The sequence below is a fragment of the Hyla sarda genome, chromosome 4 (genome assembly GCF_029499605.1).
Source record: "Hyla sarda isolate aHylSar1 chromosome 4, aHylSar1.hap1, whole genome shotgun sequence".
Classification (NCBI taxonomy): domain Eukaryota; kingdom Metazoa; phylum Chordata; class Amphibia; order Anura; family Hylidae; genus Hyla; species Hyla sarda.
The window spans coordinates 336031147-336055979 of record NC_079192.1 but is presented as its reverse complement, the minus strand read 5'-3'; the positions used below and the strand labels follow the sequence as shown (position 1 = coordinate 336055979).

General features: G+C 40.4%; 1 protein-coding gene across 8 annotated transcripts in view; it reads right to left on the bottom strand.

The window, feature by feature from the left end:
• The window catches only part of TENM2 (teneurin transmembrane protein 2), a 2592228-nt gene that overhangs the window by 1681280 nt on the left and 886115 nt on the right, over positions 1-24833 (bottom strand). The window lies entirely within an intron of this gene.

The following is a 24833-nucleotide window of genomic DNA, read 5'->3' as shown; positions in this document are numbered from 1 at the left end:
CCGGAGCGGCGGGGACATGTGAGTATTACCTCCTCCTGCAGTGGTCTTCAATCTGCGGACCTCCAGATGTTGCAAAACTACAACTCCCAGCATGCCCGGACAGCAAACGGCTGTCCGGGCATGCTGGGAGTTGTAGTTTTGCAACATCTGGAGGTCCGCAGGTTGAAGACCACTATTGGGTTCAAAATCTTTATTTTTTAGATTTTGCCCCTAAAAATTGGGTGCGCCTTATACGCCGGTGCATCCTATAGGACAAAAAATACGGTACTTGCAATCTTTACTACAATATAATTTTACTGTAAATTTCTAATAAAGTTGTAGTAAAAAAGTAAAGTATTCACTGCCTCCTAAATTTTGCTGTATACTAAACATGTTTTCTAGTGCAGGAGATATTTTCTATTTAAGAGATGAAAATTTAATTTAGAAGTTTTAACATTTCTAAACGCACAATGGTGTATTTACAAAACAAGTAAATAAAAGCAATGAGAAATGCCCTTGTATAATCTCTAATGACGGAAACCTACACATTTATCTTTCTCTTTGTTATTTTATTTCCACTTTTGTAGTTTCTTGTCAGCTATTTTATTGGATTTGTTGAAAACCTTCACAAAAATAGAATTTAAAAGTTAAATGAATCAAAGGGAGAAAAATGTGTTTTACCTAAGAAAAATAGCACCAATCATTATTCAATATATTTGAAAATCAAGTGCGGCAAGAAAATATATGAGGTGTCTGCTACCATTGGTCAACTGAGAAATAATGATTCATTGGATTTTAATATGCACGACTTTCCAGCAAAACAAAATATAGCATTAGAACGAATGGACTGGAACTGTAGCATGTGAAAGCTAAGCTTTACAAGGAAACAGTTTATGACCTGGAATTATAGCAAAACATGAAGTGTATTGTGAAATTCCACATGTCAGTATTCATGTATACAAATGAGGTAACTGAATTATAGGTTTATTCTCTCCCGAGTTAGGTTTTACTAGACAGTGTATTGGTGTGTAGAAAAGCCAGCCTGAATGTAACCAAATTATGACTCCATGAAACCTTGCCGATAGCTACAATGTAGCACAGAAGTGTATGGGTCCTGCTGTATCTTGGTCTACTTGGTATAGGGGATAATTATTATTATTTTTTTCATAAGACTACTCCTTTAAATTAGAACTTCAGTCAAAACTAACTTATCCCCTATCCACAGGATAGAGAATAAGTAGCGGATCATTGGGGGGATGACTGCTGGGACCCTTGTGATCTTGTATGGGAGCCCAGTGATGCCCGAGTGCTGTACTCAGGTCTTTTTGGAGCTCCCATAGAAATGAATGGAGCACATGTGTCTGCAGTATGTCCTCCTCACTGACAGCCGAGTGCCGTTCTGGAGATCATGGGGGGTCCCAGCGGTCAGACAACCCCGCGATCAGCTATTTATCCCTTATCCTGTGAATAGGGGATAAGTTAGTTTTGGCTGGAGCTCTCTTTTAACAAAAAAAAATATATATATATATATTTTTGTTACTTACAGCAGCCGAAGTACAAGGGCTCTGTGTAAAAGCGCCGCAAGAGCTCGAAACATGTAAGCAAGATCTGTATGTCATGACTTTTTGTTACTCTGTGCCTAGCTTGCAAAGTGCGCATGGCTTAACACAAATGAGGCATAACTAAATGTGTAGGGTTGTGGCCTCCCCCACACCAAATTTAATACAAACTATGCCTGAAAATAGTTGTAAATTGACACCAGTAGTGATGAGCAGCATTGGCCATGTTCGAATTCGCGATATTTCGTGAATATATAGACAAATATTCGTCCTATATTCATGAATGTTGCGTATTCGTTATATTCGCATATGTGAATATTCGCATATTCACATATTTGAGGAAGAAAACAGAGGGGGGGTGTGGGCAACTTTACTATTGGTTGCTAGGCATGTTGTTGATAACCTCTGACAAGTGTATTTGCATCATTCTAATTGGCACACAAGTGAAAAGTAGGAATATGCGCATATGCAGAAAAAAGTGAATATTCGTAATTTCGAATATATAGCAAATATATTCGCAATATTCGCAAATTTGCGATATTCATGCCCAACACTAGACACCAGCTCCAACAAACAGATACAAGTATGGCTGATCAGAATTGTTTTTTATGTTCTCTGTAGTTTTTATATTTTTTATGTTAATAATTTATTGTGCTGAATTATTTTATTTATTTATTTATTTAATGTATGTATTTATTTATTATTTATTGTTGGCATGAGTAAAACCCACACCTTCACAGCAATACATCTTTTAATAAAGTATGTACCTAAAGAAATAAACTATTGCTTCTGTGCATGATTTATGGCAAAGATCTTGTTTTCATTGAGGTGTCAGAACATGCTGCTTACCAATCTGAGAATATCATACCTACAGCAGGCATTTGGTGGCCGACATCATGTTAAGTCATGGCATATAACTAGGATGTGCCATCATTTATAAATCAGTGGGGATCTCATTGCTGGGACTCCACTTATGTGAAAATTAAGGAGTCACAGTGCCAAATAAGAGCTGTAGCAACTTCATTGGGTATAATCCTTGTACACGATCCAAGCCACCTGCTTTTATGTATTTTGGGTTGTGCTGTGACACAACCCAAATACAGATCAGAGCTTTACCACAATTTCCTGTATAATAAGTGGTTGAGATTGTCACTGTGCAGGAGAAAAGTCAATCATATTTTTCCTGCAATTATAAAATGGAATAATAATTTCTTTTTAAATGTTGCCTATTTTTTGGCTCAATAAAAACAATGGTACTGACTAATTGACTTCTATGGGGAAGTTTTATAGACATGAACTGTGACCTGTGCAGGACAGGGGCAGGAGGGGAGTTTTAACCATCAAATATTGTGAACAACCGATCCTGTGATACCTATATATGGGTGTTACATAGTTACATAGTTTTTTTTTATAGTTACATAGTTTTAAGGTTGAAAAAAAGGCAATAGTCCATCAAGTTCAATGGAAAACCTACTGTGCTGATGAGGCTGATGCCATTTTTCTCATCACAGAGGAAAAATCCCTTCCTGATTCCAATATGGTGATCAGAATAAATCCCTGGATTAACATTCTATCCACATAAATCTAGTATCCATAACCTGTAATATTAAATTTTTCCCAAAAAAATTCAGACCCCCCCCCCCCCCGTGTAATTGTTTATTGAGTCAGACATCACAACATCATTTGGCAGAGTTCCATAGTCTCGCTGCTCTAACAGTAAAGAATCCCTGTCTGTCATGATGGTGAAACCTCCTTTCCTCTAGAGGTAGAGGAAAAAAAACTTTGACACATTGTACAAAGTTTTGATCCTGAGATATGCTATGGTTGCTAGTTACAAGCCTGAGAAGTCAGGGACTATGTGCTTGACTTCCCAATGTCTGCAAATCCACATAGACTTTTTTTTTTTTTTATGACAATTACCCCTAAGTGTAGTGACATTTTTTGTACTGAAAATGTATTATTGTAGTTTTCATTCTGTCCACTAGTTGTTTGATCTCTACACAGTTGTATCTAAGGTTAATAACACCTTTAACCCCTTAAGGACTCAGCCCATTTTGGCCTTAAGGACCCAGACAATTAAATTTTTACGTTTTCATTTTTTCCTCCTCGCCTTCTAAAAATCATAAATCTTTTATATTTTCATCCACAGACTAGTTGAGGGCTTGTTTTTTGCGTGACCAGTTGTCCTTTGTAATGACATAACTCATTATATCATAAAATGTATGGCGCAACCAAAAAACACTATTTTTGTGGGGAAATTAAAAAGAAAAACGCAATTTTGCTAATTTTGGAAGGTTTCGTTTTCACGCCGTACAATTTACGGTAAAAATGATGCGTGTTCTTTATTCTGAGGGTCAATATGATTAAAATGATACCCATTATTACGTACTTTTCTATTATTGTTGAGCTTAAAAAAAATCACAAACTTTTTAACCAAATTAGTACGTTTATAATCCCTTTATTTTGATGACCTCTAACTTTTTTATTTTTCCGTATAAGCGGCGGTATGAGGGCTCATTTTTTGAGCCATGATCTGTACCAAATTTGCATATAAAAAACTTTTAATACATTTTTTATAATTATTTTTTTGTAAAATGTATGAAAAAAGTAGCAATTTTGGACTTTTTTTTTTTTTTACGTTCACGCTGTTCACCGTACGGGATCATTAACATTTTATTTTAATATTTCGGACATTTACGCACGCGGTGATACCAAATATGTCTATTAAATTTATTTTTTACGCTTTTTGGGGGTAAAATAGGAAAAAACGGATGTTTTACTTTTTTATTGGGGGAGGGGATTTTTCACTTTTTTTTTTAACTTTTACTTTTAAATTTTTTCACATTTTTTTTTTACACTTGAATAGTCCCCATAGGGGACTATTCATAGCAATACCATGATTGCTAATACTGATCTGTTCTATGTATAGGACATAGAACAGATCAGTGTTTTCGGTGATCTTCTGCTCTGGTCTGCTTGATCTCAGACCAGAGCAGAAGACGCCGGGAGCCAGAAGGAGGAAGGTGAGGGGACCTCCGTGCGGCATTCTGAATGATCGGATCCCCGCAACAGCGCTGTGGGCGATCCGATCATTCATTGAAATCGCGCACTGCCGCAGATGCCGGGATCTGTATTGATCCCGGCACCTGAGGGGTTAATGGCGGACGCCCGCGAGATCACGGGCGTCGGCCATTGCCGGCGGGTCCCTGGCTGCGATCAGCAGCCGGGATCAGCCGCGCATGACACGGGCATCGCTCCGATGCCCGCGGTTATGCACAGGACGTAAATGTACGTCCTGGTGTGTTAAGTACCACCGCACCAGGACGTACATTTACGTCCTGCGTCCTTAAGGGGTTAATAAACTTTATTCACATGAAACATTACAAAACAAAGATAAACAAGGATATCTGTCTAAGAATATATTCCACAGGAATAGAGCCTGAATATTTTGGCAATAATGTTAAAAGACTCCATGTGGACCATTGGAAATATTCTCTTATTTTCTGCCTTGTTCTGTCTGCAATTTTATAAAGAGCACAGAACACAGAGATGGTAAACACAGCACTTATATTACAGTGCACAAGGGTAATGGCTAAGCGATGGAATCCAGAATAAAGCACTTCCCTCACCAAAGAATCTTTGGTGCATGTCATTGATGGGAAAAGATTTTATGCTAAAGGTTATTTTTCATTGTCTGTGCCTGTGCTGACAGAATTTTGGATCACTTTAGTATATGAACTTTCAAAACATAATAACAGTAATTTGACTGTCAGAATCTCATGCACGTTATATTTACTTGTATAAATCCTTTTACTGTGTGACATCTATGCAAAACTATCTATCGCTGTAATCATGGTTGTAAGGAAATTGTAAACAACATATTTAAGAGGACCTTTCACCAGTTCACAGGCACTAAAAACAATAAGAGAATCTTCATCTAAAGAACTAATCCATGCTATAGCAAAGTCAAAAAATGGCACATGAAGTTTGACATAATTGTGACCATCGCGACGCAAAGGTGAAACGAAAAAACAAGAGGACGTGGTATTTGAAGGATTCAGAAGTATACTCCAAAAAAGCAATAAAACTTTATTTATTCATTATATATCCTACTAATTTCAAAGCAAATAGACATTTTCAGCCAATAGAACTTCATAATAAATAGGTCTGGTCACTGAAAAACTTATATTATAACTAAAAAATAATGCTATTAATCATATCCTGTACTGTCTTCTCTTTATTAAAATAAGGATCTGTTTCATGTAGTCAATAAAGCAATGAAGCGGGAGTACGCTTTTTACATGTTGATATATCAATAGGTTATATTATCCAAATTCTTATAAATAATTGTCAGAACAATGCAACTTTTGTATGTTTTCAATTGCCTATTTGAAACAGACATAATAAATATAATATTAAAGTATAATTATTATATTTAAAAAATAATTATTTTGTTTTCTTATTAATATGGGACTACATGCAGAGTAATAATATTATTAGTGAAAACCCGCATAGGTTTACTAAGGGGATACTCCCTTTGTCTGGAGAAAAAAAAAGTTTAAAACCCCAGGGGTGACAAGCCTTTACCATAAGAACTGTGAATCTGTGGAACAGTCCACCTCAGGAACTGGTCACAATAAAAGTTTAAGGCTTCAAAGCAGGCTTTGACAATTCTTAGAACAAAATAACATTAATATGTATGTAGAAATATATAATTATTTTCTATTTTTGACCAAATCTACTTCTTCTCCATTTCTCCATTAACCCATATCCCAACTTCTCCCCTCCTTGGGTAAACTTGAGGGACACATGCCTTTTTTAACCTATGTTAGGCTGGGATTACATGTGTCCAGCATCCAGCATAGTTTCCCTCCAGCGTCAGCCGGAGGGAAACTGATGCTAGAACTGATTTCATTTATTTGAATGGAACAATTCACAATCATCCAGTGTCTCAATTTAGACGCCAGATGGTTGAACTCACTGGACGGCATCAGACAGGGGAACGCAGCTTGCTGCATTCCCCTGTCTGTGTACAAATAATAAAATAAAATAAAAATGGATGCCGGATGCCATAGAACTAATAACAACTGTCAACAGTTATGGCATCAGTTATGTCAAGATCTAGGCTGAGTTCACCTATGCTGAATGCCGGACATATGTGCCTTACTACTTGTTAAAATGCAATCAATGGTGATTCCCAATTGATGGGCTCCTGACAAGGGCCATAAACCAAAACTATTACATGGGCCCTTACAAGATCTGATTATTTGAAACATTGAAATGAGAAAAATTTGTAGTTCTATGGAAAAATGAATGTTTTTGCCCAGGGCCAGGCTTGTTTTGAGTATTAGCAATTAGAAATGTCAGGTATATCTTGCCTTTTTTCTCTTTTTTTTTTGGATCGGGGGGGGGGGGGGGGTTGAAAACACATACAGTGGTTGCTATTTAGTGGTGTATACCATATGGGGGGGGGGGGGGAGGGGTGGGCAATAGAAGGGCAGAGGCTCCAGAAGGTGAGTGTGCAATGAATTGGTATGACCACATGAGTGTTGGGGTCATGTTAGTTATCTGAGCTGGGAATGCAATATACTGAGAAAAAGCCATACAGACTGAGGCTATGTTCCGTTAATTTATTCACTGGCTGTTCATAAGATCTCAGTTACTTAATTCACAGCTACATTAATATTTTACACCATGAAATTCATTTGGCTTATCTGTGTTCATGGTCATTCATAAAAATAATCTCGCTAGCAATAATAAATAGCAAATGCTTCAACATATGTCAGAAATTTATGAAGAGATGGGATTTATTACAGACTATTAGACCAAATTTGGTTCATTTAGGGTCCTGTGCAGGTTGACACCTTTTTTTGCAATAGCAGGAATAGCAGTTGTTGATGCCCTTACTTATATTTGGACAAAAGCCTTATTATAAGCTAATTTCAGTTGAACAAATCTCTGTGGACTTCCCGCTGAGCTGGGCATTTAAACTTTAAAGCTACAAGGCATTTGCTTTCCAGTGCTGACAGTGAAAACCTTACTGCGCAAGCATAATGATGCACATGGAAGCTTTTAGATTGTTCAGTGGCAGAATGCATTAAGGCATTTAACTGCTTACTGTATTTTTTTTTCAGTGAAGAAACATCAAAGGACGATACTTCCAACTGGTATTGCAGCTAGGGGTGATCTTCTCAAACCTACAAAATTTATGCGTTTCAGACTTCTCTTTGTACTGTTGAATCGTAGACATATTATATCATCCTTGGAAATATTCTCTGAGTTAGATTCCTATAAACTGCAGCTTTTTTATTTAAAATACTAACTTTTTCCCTGTTATTTATATGGATATGTTTTATTGGGTATACAGTGCTGATACTGTCCAAGGACACTTGTATTCAACGGAAAAATAACAACCTGGTACTCCGATCTGTTTTGTTACATTAAATTCTCAAGATGGAATGTTGACAAGTTCTATGCTGTACAAGTCTTTTATAATATCATACCTGAATTCTGGAACGGATTACAAAAATAGGTCAAGTCGAGAACGCATTTTCCATCTGCATCAGTTATTATCTATGTAATTATATGATGTGAGGTTGTGGTCGTCCCTTGTTAACATTCTGAGTGGTTCATTTACTTTCTATCTCTTATTTTTAGTGTTTTTCCAGTGGAAATAGCAGATACATTTGGAATTCTTCCTCTAACATATTTAATATTGCACCGATGTTTGCTTAACTTTTCTAACTTATAATGTATTTTCCAGTATCTGTATTGTGTTCGTGTTACATTTTCTGTTGGCATTTGTAAATGTGTCCCTAAAAAATATTTTAAAGATACACATGGTAAGATTGGCTTCCAAAGCCTAAAAAAGTATGTCAGGCAGAGAAGCGCTAGGATGTGCACAGAGGAGTGGCAGAGGCCTAAATTCATCAGGCAGAGGTCACAGCAGACTAGGGGTGAGACCTGAGCTCCTGGTATCAGCTAGCTGTCGTGTCTCGACCAGCAACCAATCTACCGTCATTAATTGGTTAACTCGGTCATCCACTCCATCCCAAGTGACATCCAACACCCCCAGTCAACAGTCAGGGGGTTTTATAGCAATTATTTGTTTAACCCCTTAAGGAGGCAGGGTTTTTCCATTTTTGCATTTTCATTTTTTTCCTCATCACCTTCTAAAAATCATAACGCTTTCAATTTTGCACCTAAAATTCCATATTATGGCTTATTTTTGCACCACCAATTCTACTTTGCAGTGACATTAGTCATTTTACCAAAATATCCACGACGATGCGGAAAAAAAATTCCATTTTGTAACTTTTGGGGGCTTCCGTTTCTACGCAGTGCATTTTTCGGTAAAAATAACATCTTATCTTTATTCTGTAGGTCCATATGGTTAAAATGATATCCTATAGGTTTGATTTTGTATTACTTTTAAAACAAATCATAACTACATGCAGGAAAATGTATACGTTTAAAATTGTCATCTTCTGACCCCTATAACCTTTAAATTTTTATGTGTAGAGGCCGGTATGAGGGCTCAATTTTGCTCCATGATCTGAAGTTTTTATCCTTTTTATATTGATTAGACTTTTTGATTGCTTTTTATAAATTTTTTCATGGTACAAAAAGTGATCAAAAATACGCTATTTTGGGCTTTGGAATTTTTTTGCGCATACGCCTTTGACACTTTTTTACACTTTGTTTTTTGCACTGTAATAGCCCCCCATAGTGGCTATTTCCCTGCACATACCGATCTCATACACAGATCATTGCCGTGCATTGACACAGCAAAGATCAATGTGATCAGCGGTCGATTGCTCAAGCCTGGATTTCAGGCTTGGAACAATCAATCGCCGATTGGACGCAACGGAGGCAGGTAAGGGGACCTCCGTTCGTGTTCTAGCTTACCGGGACATCGCAATTTCACCACAATGGTCCCGATCAGCCCGACTGAGCTGCCGTGAAGCTTTTACTTTCATTTTAGACGCGACAATCAACTTTGAACGCTGCGTCTAAAGGGTTAATAGCACGCGGCATAATGATCGGTGCAGCACGCTATTAGCCCAGGGTCCCGGCTGTCATTAGCCGCTGGGATCAACCCGGTATGACCCTGCGTTATTTACCAGGATCGGGTGCAGGGCGTACAGGTGCACCCTGCGTCCTTAAGAGGTTAAATGATATTAAATATTATTTAAAAATGCACAAGTCACAAGCAGATTACAGGCGTCTCTATTAGAATCACTGCCGCAGAACTTCTGGATATGGCAGCAGGGTCGGGAGACCATATGGCATCACAATTCAAGAGATTAAAGAGATTTTTTAAGTAAATTTTTATTTCATTTGAATTTATTTTTATTTTTTCAAATCCTTTTTTGAGGACCCATTGGAGGGCAAGTCTGGTGCCAGCAGCCGCGGTTATTCCATCTCCAAGTAGTACAATCCAGTAAATTTCGTGGGTGGTAGGGAACTCTATGGCACTGATAAAATTGTTTTGAAACCAACTAGTGGCAAAACATTAATCTCAGAGTTCCCCTCACTCCGGTTTATGGAACGGACTGTTGCAGAAATTTCTACAACTTAAACTGACCCCCTTTTTAAAAAAACCTTGATGACCTTGTCACATATAATACTACCTATTTTTTATAGCACTTTAATCACAGATTTTAGTGTTTTTTTAAGTTTGTATTTTTTACACTTCCATGTTCTGTAATCAGGGCTGTAGCTCCGATGAGGCGATCGCCTCAGGTGCGCTGTTGCAAGGGGGCGCATGGGGGCTCCAGCACACATTACACTGAGTCATTGATTCCCAACCAGGGTGCCAGGACACTCTGGTAGGAAATATGGCACTAACATTTTTTGATTTTTCTGCTCACGCCGGCACACCTGTGAGTCACAGGCATGCAGGCCAGGCGAAAGGGAAGTCTGTGTGCAGTGTCGCGACGGGTGATGTTGCAGCTCCAATCCTCGTGTATCCTCTCTCTCCTGTGGAGCAGCTCTGGAGAATGATGTGGATGGAGGGAAAGAGCAGGGGCAGCACTGACAGAGGCCTACTAAGCTTCAGGCAGTGCACCCCCAACCTTATTTCACTCCTCTAGACCTCTCTGCCACCCCTCGTAACCTCTCTGTAATCCCCGGACACCCCTTTGTTATGCTGTACATCCCTCTGTCACCCCTTTACATCCTTCTGTCACCCCTCTAAACTCCTCTGTCACCCCTGTACACCTCACGGTTACCCCATACACCCCTTTGTCACCCCTCTACACCCCTCTGCACCCCTGTCTCCCATGTACTCCCCTCTGTCACTGTGTGGGGCAAGGCTGGCTATAAGAGCTTTGTAGTTTGCAGACTTTGTTTATAGATGTTTCATAATTTATAAAAAGTTCTTGTAAATGTAATCAATAATCATAATTTATTTTGCATTGTGGGAATGCTGGTGACATTGTGTTTGGAGGAGGCTGGAGTCATTTGTAGGGAAAAGGGGAGGATAAGGCTGGAAAAGTGCAGAGCCTTATACTAATATCTTTGTGTTGCAGGTTCTGCCCAAGAGTTTTGACTGGGACAGATTATCTTGATGTCCTGTGCCAGAAGGGGAAGAAAAAAAAGAAGAGAATGATTAGTGAATATGTAATTTGTCAGTCGCTGCATAAAACCGTACTGTAATCTACATAAGAAACATATATTTTTTTAAATATTCGGTGAGGGTGTCCCGCAAATTTTTCTGTTCTCGCGTCAGGAGCAAAAAGAGCTAGCTACAGCTCTGTCTGTAATGCACATCATGTAACATTGTTTGCAGACTTTGTTTAAAGACTTTTTATAATTTATGAAAGGTAACTTGTAAATTTTAAGTACATTTTAATTGAATTTAAATAAATAATTTTGATCCATAAAAGACAGGTAAGAAGTCCAAAATGGAAGGTCACTACATTCTCATGGCATGAAGGACATTTCCAAAAGAATCTGCATGTCATACTGAATGACAGTATTATTTCACTAACCCAGCACACACCCGACAGGGTAAGCTGCTGAACCAGGATAGGGGCAGGAGGATGGCCTGACAGGACAAGCAGCGGCTCTGCTCAGGGCCCTGGGCCAGCTCGGGGCCCCAAGCAGTTACTTGATTTGCCTGTCCTGTAGCGACGGACCTGTATGTGGATGTAAAGAGCTCTGTGGGTGAACTACAGGGCTCAGAAGAGAAGGAGCGACATTGGGCTTTTGGAGAGAGAATCGGGTTGGAATAGAAGTCGGGGGGCCATGTGCATTCACAAAGCCCCCATGCTGCCAGAACAGTGCCCCCCCCCACATGTGACCTTATTTCAGAAACTGCACCCCTCACGGAATGTAATAAGGGGTGCAGTGAGCATTTACACCCCACAGGTATCTGACAGACCTTTGGAACAGTAGGCTGTGCAAATGAAAAATAAAATGTTTCATTTTCATTGACCACTGTTCCAAAAATCTGTCAGATACCTGTGGTGTGTAAATGCTCATTGTACCCCTTATTACATTCTGTGAGGGGTGTAGTTTCCAAAATGGGGTCACATGTGTGTGTGTGGGGGGGGGGAGGTCATTGTTCTGGCACTATGGGGGCTTTGTAAACACACATGGCCTTCAATTCCAGCCAAATTCTCTCTTTTTCACCAGCATTTTATTGAAAAATATCTATGAAAAATATCTAAGTTTTCATTTTCACGTCAAACACCTGTGGGGTGTTAAGGCTCACTGTACCGCTTGTTGCGTTATGTGAGGGGTGTAGTTTCCAAAATGGGGTCACATGTGGGTGTTTATTTTTTTGTGTTTATGTCAGAACTGCTGTAACTACCAGCCACCACTGTGCAAATCACCAATTTAGGCCTCAAATGTACATGGTGCACTCTCACTCCTGAGCCCTCTTGTGCGCCCGTAGAGCACTTTATTTCCACATATGGGGTATTTCCGTACTCAGGAGAAATTGCTATACAAATTTTGGGGGTCTTTTTTTCCTTTTACCTCTTGAGAAAATGAAAAGTATGGGACAACACCAGCATGTTAGTGTCAAAAATGTAATTTTTTTTACACTTATATACTGGTAAAGATCCCAACTTTTCCATTTCATAAGGGGTAAAAGGAGAAAAAGTCCGCCAAAATTTGTATTGCAATTTCTCCTAAGTACGGAAGTACCCCATATGTGGCCCTAAACTGTTGCCTCGAAATACGACAGAGCTCCGAAGTGAGAGAGTGCATAGGGGTGGACCGGATGCAAGCATTACAATTGCCTCTGCCACCACAAATACCCTACAGCAGTGTTTCCCAAACAGGGTGCCTCCAGCTGTTGCAAAACTCCCAGCAAGCGTGGCTGTCCGGCAATGCTGGGAGTTGTTGTTTTGCAACAGCTGGAGGCTTCTTTTTGGAAACACTGCTGCAAGAGACATTTTGAATTTTTATGGGGGGGGGGCTGTGTAATGGTGTGTGTAGTATGTAGTGTTTTACTCTTTATTTTGTGTTAGTGTAGTGTAGTGTTTTCAGGGTACAGTCACTTGGGCAGGGGTTCACAACGAGTTTCCCGCTGGGAGTTTGAGCTGCGGTGGCAAATTTGCCACAGCTCAAACTTGCAGCGGAAAAGTTACTGTAAACCCCTGCCCGTGTGAATGTTCTCTGTACATTCACGTGGGGCAGGGGATGGGGTGGATGCACAAACCTCTCCAGTTGTTGTAAATTTACAACTCTCAGCATGGACTGACAGACCGGGCATGCTGGGATTTGTAGTTTTGAAACAGCTGGAGGCACACTGGTGAGGAAACACCAAGTTAGGTAACAGACAAACTCAGTGCTTCCCCACAAGTGTGCATTCAGCTGTTACAAAACTACAACTCCCAGCATGCATGGTCTGTCAGTGCATGCTGGGAGTTGTAGTTTTCCAACAGCTGGAAGCACACTGGTGGGGAAACACTGAGTTAGGTTCTGTTGCCTAACTCTGTGTTTCCTCACCAGTGTGCCTCCAGCTGTGGCAAAACTACAACTCCCAGCAAGCACTGATAGCCAAAGGGCATGCTGGGAGTTGTAGTTATGCAACAGCTTGAGGCCCGCAACTACAACTCCCAGCATGCCCAGACAGCAGTTTACTGTTCGTGCATGCTGGAAGTTGTAGTTATGCAACATCTGGTGGGCCACAGTTTAGAAACCACTGCACAGTGATCTCCAAACTGTGGCCCTCCAGATGTTGCAAAACTACAAATCCCAGCATTCCCAGACAGCAAATGACTGTGTGGACATGCTGTTAGTTGTAGTTTTTCAAGATCTGAAGGGTCACAGTTTAGAGATTCTAAACTGTGGTCCTCCAGATCTCCAGGCCACTTACCCAGATCGCCGCCATCGCCATGACCACCATCACTGGATGATGTCATTGCCGCCACCATCACCACAGTCACCGTCGCCACTGGATCTGGTGAGCTGCACCGTTCCCTCACTCGGCCCGGACACCCATGGGTGGGCAGAGCGGGGGAATGGAACTTTAACCCCCCGACCCCTTTTTGCGATTGGTTGGTCGCTTCTGACCGATCAATTGCAGGGTTAGGAGGGGTGGCACCTCTGCCACCTCACTTCTATCCCTTCAGGGGACTGCTGCTGTCACCAGGAGACCCGTATGACTCGGAATTGCCACAAATCGCTGGTATGAATTGCTGGTCTCAGGACCCCACTCAGTGATATCACGGGATGCCTGCTGAATGATTTCAGCAGGCATCCTGGTCTGGTCCCCGCCTGGCGAGAGGCGGGTAACGGACTTACCACGGGCGTACTGGTACGCCCTGGGTCCTTGAGGATCGGGGATGCAGGGTGTATGCATCCTGTGTATTTTTAAAGTGTTTAACACAAAAATTCTACATGTATTTTGAATTTAAGAATTATGCAGTGCATGTTGGACAGGGAAATCTGAACCATATCTGTATCAGCAGAGCTTTCAGACTACTAGTTTGATAAGAGCAGAGGATAAAAACTGTTTACATATTTTACCAAGCATATTAGTAAATTTCTGCTCACACTAAAATAAAGCTTTTCTTTGAACATAAGCAACACAAAGATTTTTTGACATATACCTCTGAGAGAAGGGTTATGTATACCACTATGTGCCTAATCCTCTTGCCAATAATCTCCCTTTCTTAGACTGGCATAGCCTAGGCACTCTCCTGGTGCAAAAATGCTGATCACAAACATGATGTGAACACAGCTTTAGTTTACTTCTCCTTAGGTAATATGTGTTTATTTCTCCACCCAGGAAAGAGTTTATGATTATGTACAGCATGTACCATGGAAGACGACAGTGCAATATCGTTTGTACTGAACTCTTTGGAAACAGCGGCAATGGTTTGTAATTAGAAAAGCAACATAGAAAGGGTATATGTTTATACTTAATGGCCATGATCTGTTTATATTTTTTTCAGTCAGTAATGACATGTTCTTGTAGGAACTTGTACAGATTGTATTCGTGTAGAAACACACACAGGCTTATTTTTATATTCACATGGTTAAAAGATGTGTACGTATATATATAGATATATATATATAGATATATATATATATATATATATATATATATATATTTTTTTTTTTTTTTACTTTTACTACAACCTTATAGATATTTTATATTATTTTTCTTGTTCTGGATGTTTTTGTGGGATAACTATCATTCACACATACACAAAAACACCATTAAAACTCTGATGGCATGTGACCTGTCAGTTAGTTGGTCTCTCGGTGCCAAGCCCAAAATGATCTCTAGATAAAGCCCAACTCATTGGAGCCCAATTCCTGCAAGAGGATGGATTGAGTGTGAGCTTCCACATGCATTTCTCAGCTATATCTAATGATTGGTAGGGGTCTCAGGACTGGGACCCTAAACTGATCAAAACTACATCATATTCCTAGTGCCACTCTATTGCTTTCCTATTTGGACCTTGGCTCTCATCTTGTCCATTGGATTTGTTTCCTCCAGATGGGATTCTTGACATTGCCTCTTTTACACCATTTAGATTTGTCATTCTTGGTCGATCCTTTGCTTCTCCAGCCCACTGTCAATTAAGGATGACTTTGACATCTAGGACCCTGGGATCAGGCCAGTTAAGAGGACCAAATTATTTGCAGGGGTCCCAGGTGAGAAATTGGATCCCCTCATTAGTCAGAACCATTCCGATTGTAGTGGCAAAAAAAGTACTTACAAAAAAAACACCACTATTGAAAGATTCAAATGAATTGTTTTTCTATATTTTTTCAATAATGTTTCTTTTTTTATTTATAAGATATACTGTATGTATAATTCTTGTTATACCTGCCATGTTGCTTATGTAGGTCTGAGTGAATGTTCTGCCTTTGAAATAAGATAAAGTCAATTTTGTTTACATGTCCCATCATAGGAATAAGGTTTTGTTACATTAAATGTAGCAACAGAGAAATACCCTTCCCTCACCAATCAGCATCAGCGGTCTTTGGGAAGAATTGTGTATGGAAGTGGATAGAAGTGTTTGATCAGGCAAATGGAGGATAAATAGAGCTATAATTATTGGATAACCCACAAAAACATATAATTTATTTGGACATTGAACAGATATAGTACTAGAGATTTTCACAATTTTCTCGTAAGGCACCTAGCATTTTGCACGTTCAATCCTGAGCTTCTTTTAACTAACATCCTTCACTGATTTACTGCAAGAAAGGAGCTCCCTGGGTCTCTTACGAGCAATTCTGAGAAATTCTTCAAAAACTTGACGGTATATCACCGGTGAACTTGGAATTGAGGTCTTAAGTATTCATCTTTTGATACATTACCAAATTCATGGATCAGGGATACAACATAACCTCCTTAGTGTTCTGAATTGCATATAAAAAATAAATCATGAATAAGAGATGTTGTAGAAAAAAAAGACAGGGCTTTGTCCTGTCTCTTCTAGTGTTCTCTGGAAATTGAGTTCCATGTTGATGACTTTACTGGCTGATAAAATAAATTGAATCTATATGCCAATCTCTGGCAGTCATATGACATTAAATTCAAAACTTTTCCTATTTTACTTCTTAAAAAAGACTCACTGTGAGTATAGTAGCTCCATGAATTTACTTATTTGGGTCAACTCAATGGCAGAACTTTAAAGGGAACCTGTCACTAGTTTTACTCACTATATATAAACTGCCATCCTTCCATAGTCCATGACATCAATAGCTGTAATGTGGAAGAGTCAGGCAGTTAGCCCCTAAGCATACCCTTCCTGGCATGATTGATGTCCGCTAACCTGTGTAAGGGTGTCTTTAGGAGATGTGTAGCTACTCATCACAGTTTAACCTGTATGACCTTTCCTAAATAACAAGCACACGTCATACATGGTATCTCCCAAAAATATTAACACCATGAATTATGGGATGCTATGCATTTATAATGCACAAAACTAGTAACAGTATGGTGAACTGTGAGAGTTTTTTCTCTCAGAGGCCATCGAATGTTGAAGGCAGCATCAACATACGATGCTTTTGTATGTCGGGGCCATCGCCTAAACGGCTATCCGGCAGCGCAGACTGCTTCAGCTGCCACCGGATAGCCGTTTACGGGGCCCTGTGTGGTCCGCTGACGATCACTTACCTGTCCTCGGGGCTCCAGCGCGGATCCCCTGCATCGTCGGCGCTCTCCATCGTCTTCATCACGTCACTGCGCACGCCATCCCGTCATCCAATAGGAGCGGCGTGCGTAGCGATGTGATGGCGGCCATGGAAAGCGAGGATGCCGGGAAGCAGAGGCCTTGCCCGAGTGTCCAGGACAGACCAGGGACGCAGCAACAGCTATGGAAGGTGACATCCAGGGCAGCGGTGACGAGCGGTGACGGTCCGGAGCGGCGGGGACACGTGAGTATAACCTCCAATACCAGTGGTCTTCAACCTGCGGACCTCCAGATGTTGCAAAACTACAACTCCCAGCATGTTGGCCGTTGTCTGTCCAGGCATGCTGGGTGTTGTAGTTTTGCAACATCTGGAGGTCCGCAGGTTGTAGACCACTGTCCCATACTTTACATTGCACAGATCCCTCAACATACGATGGTTTCAACAAATGATGGTCCATTTGGAACGGATTACCATCGTATGTTGAGGGACCACTGTACAGTAAATACAACACTCTCAGTTCTATCCTTATTTGTGTAAAGAAAAAGACCTGTCAATTTAGCTTGTGAAAATGTTATTTTAACCTTGAATCTCCTAAATTTAACAATGACTTCAACTTCCCACTTAAGAGTTAAGCATAGTTTAGTTCTGTTTATTTATTTTGTTAAAAAACCTAGATAATACAATTTTTTTACTACTTGTACAGATATAGCAGTTGCCCACATGACTGATGTCATGATATGGAATGTAAAAGCTGCCAAGCAGAAACCCTCATGAAAGCTAAATAAAAAAGCTTCCCTCCCGCACCAACAGTGCTGTACCTGCTCGCCCCAATCTTATCAACAAACAAGAGTAAATACCGTAAACCTCTTTATGTAATACCTCTTTCAATTGTAACTTTCAACATTTGTTACCCTTTTTTGAAAAACTGCCACTACAGTTTTTGTGCCAAAGTCAGAAGTAGATCCAGCAGGAAGATAAAGTATAGGTCCTTCCTTTATATGTCCCATACCTATTTAACCCCTTAAGGACCAAGCTCATTTTGACCTTAAGGACCAGGCCAATTTTATTTTTGCATTTTCGTTTTTTTCCTCCTCACCTTCGACAAATCGAAACTCTTTTATATTTTCATACACATACTAGTATGAGGGATTGTTTTTTGCATGACCAGATGTCCTTTGTAATGACATCACTCATTTTACCATAAAATGTATGGCACAACTAAAAAACATACTATTTGTGTGGGGAAATTAAAAAGAAAACCTCAATTTTGCTCATTTTGGACGGTTTCATTTTCACCCAGTACAATTTATTTTTACAAATGACATGTTTTCTTTATTCTGGGGGTCAATACAATTAAAATGGTACCCATGATTACATACTTTTCTATTATTGTTGAGCTTAAAAATAATCACAAACTTTTTAACCAAATTAGTACGTTTAAAATCCCTCTACTTTGCTGACCTATAACTTTTTCATTTTTCCGTATAAGCAGTGGTATGAGAGCTCATTTTTTGTGTCATGATCTGTACGTTTTATTGATTCCACATACATTTGTGTCTATAGAACTTTTTTTTTTTATTAATTTGTTTTTAAAATAAAATGTAGCAAAAAAGCAGCAATTTTTGAATTTTTTTTTACGTTCAAGCCATTCACTGTACAAGAATATTAACATTATACTTTAATAGTTCGGACATTTACGCACATGGCGATACCAAATATGTTTATTAATGATTTTTTTTACACTTTTTAATTACATTTTTTAATTGTTTTTTTTACACTTTAACAGTCCCCATAGGGAACTATTTATAGAAATCAGTTGATTGCTAATACTGTTCTGAGGGATAAATGGCAGACATCTGTGCAATCGTGGATGTCGGCCATCACCGGCGGGTCCCTGGCTGCTATTAGCAGCCGGGATCTGCCGCACATGACCAGAGCATCGCTCCGATGCTCACAGCCATGTACAGTACGTCCTGGTGAGCGCCGCCACACCAGAACGTAAATTTACGTCCTTGGTCGTTAAGGGGTTAATAAACTTCGTTTTTTTTGTTTTAAAAAAAAATGCCTGCAGCTGCAGTTTTCAAAAAAGCTGTCCAAAAAATGTTGTTTTTACAAATCTGGCAGCCGAGTACAGTGGGTGAATTTGAAATACTGCCTCTTGCTATATCCCTACTGGACCCGTGCCATATCCTTATGTTTCAATGAACTGCCCAAAGTTAGCTAGTGTCTCTGGTTGGCTAATTTTCCAACTGTATGGATTTTTTAACCGGACTGAAAACTTTGGTCTGTTGTGGTTTTCAGTTCAGTTCAAAAACTGGATATGGTTAGAAAATAAGCCTATGTAGACACTAGTTGACTCCGGTCAGCTCATTGAAATCAATGGGGTACAGCGTGAGTCCAGCAGCTATATGGCAGGAGATTGTTTTACAATTCTCTGGCCATATGTGGCTACTGGATTAGAAAAATGCACCCTAACCATGGCTTGTCACAGTTTATCTACTGCACAATATTCCACCATATCCATTTCTCTTTGGATCATGGTACATACATACAAAGTTTGATGAAATAGCTAGTTTCATAGAGTAATCCATTTTTACTAATTAAATTGTAACACTTCCATAGGAAAGGAAGTATCACTATATTATAAAAAACTATAATTTATTCAAGAGACACATGAAATCACTTACTCGTTGCCCTTCCTCCTGTCTTCACACTTTATAGGTCTGTAAAATCGTAAGTTTTTTTTATGATTGTGATGTTTATCTGCAAAGGACTCAAGGCTGATAATTTACTAGAAAAAGTGTTATCATTTGCAATTAACCCATCTGGGAAGTCAGCAACACATCTTTATATATCACTGTATGTTATCCTATGGGAAGCATGATAAGTCTGACTCGTGTTTTTTTTTTTTCTGCAAGGAATATTAGGCTTAATAACCATGTCTTATATTTCTTACTTCTATCTAATTAACCTGCACAGTTTATCACATCTGTCATTTTATTATTACAACATGTTTATGTGAGTGGACATAAAATAAACCTTTTAGGCTGAAATCGCACATGTAGTTTTTGGTGCATTTTTGGTGGATTGTTGCAGGTGTGATTGCAGTTGACTGCAATTTGATAATATTAAAAAATCTCCTCAAATGTATATACAGTGGTCCCTCAACATACGATGGTAATTTGTTCCAAATGAAGGGATCCGTGCAATCATAAGTATAGGAAGTTATACCCACCTGTCCCCGCCGCTCCGGACCATCAATGCTGCACGGGATCGTCGCTCTTCATCGCTGTCATCACATCGCTGAGCATGCCGCTCCTATTGGATGACGGGATGGCGTGCGCGGCGACGTGATGACGGTGAAGGAGAGCGACGGCCATGCAGGGGATCCTGAAGAGGATGGTCCGAGCACCGGGGACAGGTGTGTGATCATCACCGCAGCATGTGGGGCACCTTAAACGGCTATCCGGCAGCAGCTGAAGCAGTCTGCACTGCCGGATAGCCGTTTATGTGATGGCCCTGACATACAAAAGCATTGAATATTGATGCTGTCTTCAACATGCGATGGCCTCTGAGAGGCCATCGTATGTTGAAATTATGATATGTCGGGGCCATCGTAGGTTGGGGGGGGTCACTGTATAGCATCTATAACTTTGGATCTATACTTCCCAACAACTGAATATTACTGACTCATCATCAAACTGTGGACCCTCTGAGTTACTACATATTTGGTGTATAACTAAACTAGGGAGCAAAGACGACCTTTGGGTGTCTGAGCATACTGAGTTGTATTTTTGCAACAGCTGAAGGCATGCTGGTTGGGAAACCTTGCATTATGTGATGATTTACACCTACAGGTATCTTGGTCCACTCCAAAAATCCTATTAAACAGTTGCAGAAGGAAACCTGAGACATCTTATGAGGAGTGGGTCAAGATACCTGTGGACAAGTGTAGAAGTCTCATTGAGAGTTACAGAAATCACTGGATTGCAATGACTGCATCAAAAGATTGTGCAGCAGAATATTATGTTTAGGCACCATCATTTTTGTCCAGGACAGTTTCATAATTTTGTTTTTCAAAACGATTTTGCTGAACCACAACTCACCTGATTTCCATCAGTTAATGTTCAATAAATTTTGATTCATTATTCATTTTCTCAGTTTTAAGTTATTTTAGGGGGCATTGTGGTGTTTTCTGTCTTTAACAGAAGAGTACCAACAGTGATGTCTGTAGCAGAGCTGTGAAGCACTTGCAGGACAGTTAAGCTAAATTGCAGAACAGAACAGGCATCTTGTCAAGCAGGAATAGATGAGCCACAATGGACATGATGGGTGTTAAGCATCATACATACTGTGACCAAGGCCATATTTGTAACAAGGCTCCCAAATAGGGGCGGCAAGATATAGGGGGTGACATTTTAAGAAGAATATTGATAATTTATTTTGATAGTTGCCAATGCTGCTGGCAGAGTACTGGTTGAACATGTGACAGCAAAGGGAAGACGAAGGCGGGGCATTCAATGACAATGGATGATGTTTGAGCAGGAAAGGATGATTCACAGCTACTATATCAGTAGATCCAGTCTGATCCCTCCATTATTTTAACAGCACCCATCTCCCTTTCTGCTACGCAAACAATGTAGTTAAAGGGGTACTCCACTGGCCAGTGTTAGGAACATTTAGTTCTGAATAGTGTGTGCGCGCTGTGATATCGGTTTCGCCCTCTTGTGATGTAACGCCTCGCTCCCTCAATGCAAGTCTGTGGGAGGAGGCGTGACAGCCACCACACCCCCTCCCATAGACTTGCATTGAGGGGCGTGGTGTGACATCACTAGGGGCATGGATGACAGCACGCACTCCATGTTCGAAACAAAATGTTCCGAACGCTGGCCAGTGGAGTACCCCTTTAAAAATGTTACACTGTTTCTGGGAGTTACTCAAACTGCGTACAACAGCCAACAATAATTTTGGCTTTCTGATCACCTCAAGTGGCTACAAACAGACCAGATAGAGTTGTGAAGTTCTTATTCTAGAAATACAGTATGTTTCCTATAGGTGGGACCTACATATATTCTGTAATGCATTAATACATTTTTGAGGACCATTTTATAGTTTAATAAAAAGCTCCCGGCATATATAGCTTATTCAAAGCGTTCATTTAACCTGTTAAAGGCCAAAAGAGTGTCCTTTTGCTCTTAGGCTGGTGTATGTCATATCTTTTTTTTATTTTAGCAGTATAGAATAGAGTTGTCACATTGCTTTTCCCTATACTGTAGATCAGTGTTTCCCAACCAGGGTGTCTCCAGATGTTGCAAAAGTACAACTCCCAGCATGCCTGGACAGCATTTGGCTGTCCAGGCATTCTGGGAGTCGTAGTTTTGCAACATCTGGATGCAGACAATAAAATAGTATTGTACAGCTCACCTCCACCAATTTCTGTGCACGGGTCCACACTCGGCAAAGTGCTAATATTCCAGGCAGAAGAACAAATGATGAAAAAAAAGGCACATCTGCTGAGCAAGCTGTTTTTATTGAATGTATCTACAGCAGTGTTTCCCAATCAGGGTGCCTCCAGATGTTAGGCAGAAGAACAAACGATGATCCGGCACCAGATATAAGACTTGCAGCTTTATTTTCTCCGTATCAAAAATGAACAAACAATACACAGTAAAACCGACTCCCTCCACAGTCATACGCGTTTCAAGCGCATGCGCGCTCTTCCTCAGTGACGTCACTGAGGATGAGCGCGCATGCGCTTGAAACGCGTATGACTGTGGAGGGAGTCGGTTTTACACACATTATTTATTTATGTTAACATAAGGTAATTGTATTAAAGGGGTTATCCACTGTAAGGTGATTTTAGTATGTACCGTCAGACAGTAATGGACATGCTTAGGAAGGATCCGTGATTGTCTTGGGGCTAAATAGCTATGTTCTGAGTCAACCATAACGCTGAGACTTTTTGTGACTATTTCCTGTTGGAGTTATCTCCCTTAAACTACAAATCCCATGATTCCTTGTTTGAAAGTATGAGGTAATTTTTCTCCCTTCCCACACATCAACCACACGTTTAAACATGCCTGTGCTCCCTTCAATGCAATAGATCAGTGCTTTCTAACAGGGTGCCTCCAGCTGTTGCAAAGCTACAATTCTTGCAAAATGATCTCACTCCCACCCAGTGGTCGCTTCACCATTGAAGCAAAGACAGGCTTCCTCTGAACACCTGACTAGTGATGTAATGTCTTGGGCTGCAGTGCAATCTGGGAAAACTTGAGATGACACTCATTTTGTATACTGTTAAAAATAAACATTGGGGCAAAAATCACAGAAGAATTGCGAGACCATCATCAAACACAGGTACAGACACTACATTATGAACTACACTAACAAATAAAAAAAAATCCTGAAATACCCCTTTAGTTACTTAATAAAATCACTTAATTGGGATTTAATAGTGATTACTTTATCATTAAATCTGCTTAAATACAATGAAGTGCTTAATAATATACAGTGTTATGATCTTTATAGTTTTTCAGGCAGTATTTTGATCAGTATTTTAAAGGGGTACTCCGGCAGAAAGCTATATTTTTTTTAATCAACTGGTGCCAAAAAGCTATATAGATTTGTAAATTACTTCTGTTTAAAAAGCGTAATCCTTCCAGTAATTATTAGCTGTTGTATGCTACAGAGGAAGCTGTATTTCTTTGTGAAATTCTTTTCTGTCTGATCACAGTGCTCTTTGCTGACACCTCTGTCCATGTCAGGAACCATCCAGAGTACAAGCAAAGCCCCATTGTAAACCTCTCCTGCTCTGGACAGTTCATGTAACACTCACGTTTCAGTAGACTGGAACACTGATTATAGTGGATCCACTGGACCTGTGTGGTAGATGACTCAGACCATACCAGGGAGCGAAGGTGTTCACCAGAGCCCACCACAAAGCGGGGCAGACTTGCTGCGGCAGCCGGCTCCCAGGTCGCTACCCCTGGCACGGCTCGACCACACAGGTCGCTGAGGAGATTTGAGGCACAGGTGGGATTAGGCAATTTGTGATCAGGAAAGCAGAAGGTCAGGGCTGGTGGCACAGTAGCGTAGTCAGGAATGTAGAAAGTGGTCAGTAGGCAGGCAGCAAAGGAGCAAGGTCAGGTCACGGAGCAAAGGGTATGATACACAGCAAGGCAACTCTCAGGAACGCTTTCTCTCAGGCACTAGGGCAACAAATATCCGGCAAGGAAGTGTGGGAGGTGGAGGAATTTATCAAGGAGCCAAAGGTCTTACTTCACTAATGGGCGCACTGGCCCTTTAAATCTTAAAGCTCCAGCACGCGTGCCCTGAGGGACGGAGACATGCGTGCCAGAGCAGAGAGGCAGTGGCGGGGGCAGGAGAAGCACCAGGTGAGTGACAGGCTGGGATTCGCATGCCCCTCCGCCCAGCCCCGCCAGCAGCAGCAGGTAACAGGACCAATCGCTCACGGCCAGCGTGTGCAGCCGTAGTGCATAAAATAACAGTTCCTGATACGGAAAGAGGTGTCAGCAGAGAGCACTGTGGTCAGACAGGAAAGAACTCCAGAAAGAAATACAACTTCCTCTGTAGTATAGAGCCGCTGATAAGTACTGGAAGGATTAAGATTTTTAAATGAAAGTAATTTCCACCAGAGTATCTTTTTAAGCCAGAAGCAGG